Source organism: Aplysia californica, unplaced genomic scaffold (assembly GCF_000002075.1).
Source record: "Aplysia californica isolate F4 #8 unplaced genomic scaffold, AplCal3.0 scaffold00106, whole genome shotgun sequence".
In the NCBI taxonomy this organism is placed as follows: domain Eukaryota; kingdom Metazoa; phylum Mollusca; class Gastropoda; order Aplysiida; family Aplysiidae; genus Aplysia; species Aplysia californica.
Genome location: NW_004797376.1, coordinates 1,503,890 through 1,508,803, shown reverse-complemented (window position 1 = coordinate 1,508,803; position 4,914 = coordinate 1,503,890). Strand labels below are relative to the sequence as shown.

The 4,914-nt window shown below is 41.4% G+C and overlaps 1 protein-coding gene across 4 annotated transcripts in view; it reads left to right on the top strand.

Moving 5' to 3' along the window:
- LOC101860246 (acetylcholinesterase-like) overlaps positions 1–4,914 on the top strand; it is a 35,067-nt gene that overhangs the window by 3,612 nt on the left and 26,541 nt on the right. Inside the window, exon 1 of one of the 4 annotated variants that reach the window (XM_013080927.2) lies at positions 3,005–3,101. The gene's annotated coding sequence lies outside the window, so the exon portion shown is untranslated. 4 annotated transcript variants of the gene reach the window in all.

Here is a 4,914-nt window from a genome sequence, read left to right as displayed (position 1 = left end):
GAGTCAAAATACCTCGCGCGAGCATGCCAACCGACAGGTGTTATTCATGCTAGACAATATACGTCCAGCTGATCACAACTTGCTCCATCTGACAGCCAGTCTGTCTGCGTCTGCGTCTAATCTGTTAGTCCTCCTCGTCCTGATCTACCCGGCAGGTTCCTAAGGTCTCAATCTGGGTACACGTACACTAACCCGGGTGGGCGGTTGGCGCGTGCTCATTTGGGGTGTGCTCTTTATGTTCTATCAAACATGGTCGCTATTAAGCACAAGGGGGCTATCCCGGAAAATGTTGTTTTGAGAAAATCGAAGGTAAAGTTTGTGGACCTTTGTTTAATTTCTTTTAATACACAAAGAGAGAGATTTTCTCTATAACAAAACAAATATACACATCAATGAAACCAAACTTTTCCTATAGGTAGGGCAATGCCCAAGTTTGGTGTATGTCAAGGTTTCTGGAAACCCCCGAAATCTGGGTTAGCCCGCTTGTACTTAAAAGCGACCACATAATCTGCTGTCCTTTTTATCGCCCATCTTCCTTTTCTTGGTATGCGTATCTACTCTCTTTTCTTTTTTTAGTTGTAACACCCAAAATGTTCACCTTTTGTAATAACCTATTTGTGTTGCAAGAGACGTAAAAGATTAGTTCATTAAAGTTAGAAAACATCTCAATCAAACGCGATTTTTAAAATAAGTTTCTATAGTATAAGTCTTTGGTTAAGTCAAAGATAAAACAATACTATAGGTATTTTAAGAGCGTCCGAGCTTGGAGATGTGTGGCTATCCGAGATATCTGTGTCAGATCTAGCACTTAAATGAGAACCAATGAGATTGATAGCACCCGTCCCATCAGGCAAATGCAACTTTTTTGGGACTTTGTATTCAACTTACGATTTTTTTTACGTGTGATGAAACTTCTGTGTGTGTTCAGATGGGATGGTTATAGTTTGTATGTCCCGCCGAGTTTTGGGGTCCTTTTCGCATAGTAATACAATCGTTGCGGAATTCCTACAGTTGAGCAAAAATAGAGCAAATGATGTGCTATTTAATCAAGTTGATTTTTCTCACTACTACTTATTATTATTATGTGTGTGTGGGTGTTATTGTTCATATGTGTGTTTGTTTGTGCGTGTGTTAGTTAGTTTGTTTGTGTCATTGTATTTGTGTGACTGTATATGCGTGTTAATGTGAATGTGAGTGTTAGTATGGGTATGGGTATAGAGGAGTGTATGTGTGTGTGTATTATGTGCGTACGATGTTCGTTGTTGCTCTTTGCCATTGAAAGGTTAATCTTACCTTTTATTTCTCTATTGTGTTGGTTTTTATATTCTCCAAAGAGAGACAAAAATACATGTATTATCCATTAGGGCCGAGTCGGCGGTCTCGTGGTACAACTCTCGGATTCGCTAAAATGCATACTAAGTTTGGAACTCTGTGCCACCACTTTCCAAAGAGGAAGATTACTCGTTAATCCGATCCGTACACTTTGTATAGCATGCAGATGTCGAAATGATTTTTTGAGAAATACTGAAAGTTTCAAAGAGATCTTCGAACTAGAAGTATTCTAAAATGTGAAGAATACAACCCCGGGGTACCAAATGACCCCAGTACGTACGGATCCAAAAAAAGATTTAAAGAAAAAAGACACATACAGCAGGAAAACAAGTTAAAGTTAAAAAAAAGGATAAGGCTTTTAAAAAAGGGTACTTTGAACCCACATGCCTTATAGCTTTTCTTGCCTACCTTTTTATAATAGAGACAAAAAACATTGTGGGTGATTGGTGGGTGCTCTGGTGTGGTTTGCTCCTTCTTTATTATAAAAAATGTATCGTCTCTATCTCCCCTCCTTCTTTTTTTAGGTTTGTTACTCTCTTGTAACACCTCTAATCTTCAGCACTTATGTGACCTGATTGTGTTTTGATAGTGCCGTAAAACTCTTACTAAGACAAAAAGAAACAAAAAAGCATTAACTTCAGAACAAACCGGTGTGCGCAGAAATAAAGAAGGGGACGACAGTTAGACATAACAAAAGGAAGTTGGCGTATCGTGAATAGAGGGGGTTGTAAAAACATCTTTAAGAGACATGACGGTCCTTTCATCTTTGGAACTTTCTGTATCACTTTGTGACTTCAAACCGTCCTAATCATGTCCGAGGCCATTACGCTATCGCAAATCAACGGTGCGAGAAAGGGGAAAGGAGAGAGCTAGAGAGAGAGAGAGACAGAGACAGAGACAGAGACAGAGACAGAGAGAGGGGGGAGAGAGATGGAGAGAGAGGGAGAGAGAGAGAGAGAGAGAGAGAGAGAGAGAGAGAGAGAGAGAGAGAGAGAGAAATAGAGAAAGAGAGAGAAAGAGAAACAGGTTAAGATCGGGAGGAAGAGAGGGACACAGAGAGACAAGGGGATAGAAAAAGCGACAGAGAATGAGACGGAGACGCGAGCGTCTGTGTGTGCGTGTGTGTGTGTGTGTGTGTGTGTGTGTGTGTGTGTGTGTGTGTGTGTGTGTGTGTGTGTGTGTGTGTGTGTGTGTGTGTGTGTGTGTAGGTGTGTGACAGAGAGAGAGAGAGAGAGAAAGAAAGAGAGAGAGAGAGAGTGAGAAAGAGAGAGAGTGAAAGAGAGAGACACAGAGAGAGTCAGAGGCAGAGACAAAGACAGAGACAGAAAGAGAGTGAGTGTGAGAGAGAAATAATGAGAGAGAGAGAGAGAGAGAGACAGAGAGAGACAGAGACAGAGACAGACAGACAGACAGACACACAGACAGACAGACAGACAGACAGACAGACAGACACACACACAGACAGACACACAGACACACAGACAGACAGACACACGGAGAGACAGAAAGACAGAGAGAGAGAGAGAGAGAGAGAGAGAGAGAGAGAGAGAGAGAGGGGGGGGGGGAGAGAGAGAGAGAGACCAATGAAATCCGTCGTTGTTGAATAGCCAATCAAAATGATTCTTACGTCTGCAGCAAGCGTCAGTGAAAATATAATCTAAAAGATTTGTTTTTTGCACCTGCGATAGTAATGAACGTAGCCCAGTCGAGGAAGTCTACACAGGTCATTGCTTTCGGCCGTCCGACGAGAAAACAGGGAATTGCAACAGGTGACTGTGCTGTAGTGGTGAAGATATTTGCGGTTATAATAATATGCAGGAGATGTGAATTCGATTTTTTATTAAGAAATTAGTTTTGTTAGGCCTATTTTTCTATTTGTTTTTAAGGTTTTGCTTTGTTTTATTTTTTGTTGTGTTTTGTTTTGCATTTAATTAAGCATCTCCGTCTGTCTCTTGGGTTGCTCTATCGCACCTATCCAAGTTTACCCTGACAAGTAATGTGGAAGCAGCCTGCCTCCAAAATATCTAACTTAAGTTAACGGTGACATAGATTGGTTACATCTACAACCAGGGACGAGCCGGGGAATATATACAATTATTACTTTGCCTTTCCACGCAGCGAATAAACCGGCTCCTGTTGTGTTGCGATTAGGCGTTTTAAGATCGCACGCAGAAGACGTGAGTTCGATTCCCGTGTGGGGAGACATTTTGTCGAGTTTTTGTTTTTGTTTGGTAAGTGTTTTACGGCGTTCGCAATTGCATAAGGTCATATGAGCGCGAGGGTCACTTAAAACATTTTCAGTGGGAAGGAATTTTTTGAAGCTTTAACGTGCGCGACTTGCACACGAGACCTCCGAGATTTTTCGCCCTTGTCCAAATAGGCTAGGTGTAGATATTTCCTACCAGAAGATCAGGGGTGTGGCAGTAAGAAGGAGCCACGGAGAAGCAGGGAAAGGCTACAGAAAGAGTCAGGAGCCCAGAGGAGGGGGCGAAAGAGGTGAGGGGTGGGGGCAGAAAGTGGAGACGAAAGCAGACTGCAGAATATGGCTAGAGACGCAGGAAAGGAGATGAAAGGAGACAATTTTAGAGAAGAAATGTTTTCCGTCGCTACCCGGATTCGAACTCGCGACCTTTGAATGATGGGCGAACACCTTAACCTCTAAGGCCATCAGAGCACCCTTTTGTCAAGTATCTCCGCCTGTCTGCTGAGTCGTTGTATCTCTTTAAGCCCAGGTTGGCCTACCTAGATTAATGTTTGAATTTTTTTTAATCGGCAGCGTTGTTCCAAAGAGCGTCAAAGTCACCCTATGTATTTTAGTTTTTAAGAAGAAAACATTTAATCAGAACCTTGATAATGGCACAAGTTATTAATTTTTAATTTCTAAAAAATTCCCAAATCACAACAAATAAAAAATAAACACTATTATATCTTAGTAAGATGCGCCGTACTGCATTTAATCAAACAGCGAAATTGATTTAGGCGAACTGAAATGGGAATGGTATAGGTTTAACACCGCTATTAACACAAAAATTAAAGGCGGGACGTCTAAGTTAAACATCTATCTCCGATAAGACCGAGCCAAGTGGGAAATTTGTGTAAATTAAATGTCTTTCCCACGTACACCACGTTATGTCGAACTGAGGCTCAAACCTCCGAACTCGCAAATTCACGATTACGGGTCCGGAAGTCTACCCACTAGGCCACCAACACCTTTGATTTCGATACTTGTGGAATGACGTTGTTTTTGTTTTTGTTTTTGTTTTTGTAACGGAGGTGAGTTTAAGTCCATATCGACACAATTTAGATCTCCCTGCTTCCGACCCTGCCCGTCAGGGCCAACTTTGGCAGAAAGGGATACAACCCAGCAGAAAGACCAAGGTACTCAGTAAGAATGTTCTCTTTCACGCAGGAATCGAACTTGAGTCTCTTGCGTGCGACAGCAAAGCGCCTGTTATTTACACCTCATACGCCAGTGATGTTATTTAAGTAACAATACCTTTAAGATTCTTAATTCAAGGCCAAAATGATAGTAATAATAAGAATAATAATATCAATAATAATAATAATAATAATTATTATTAT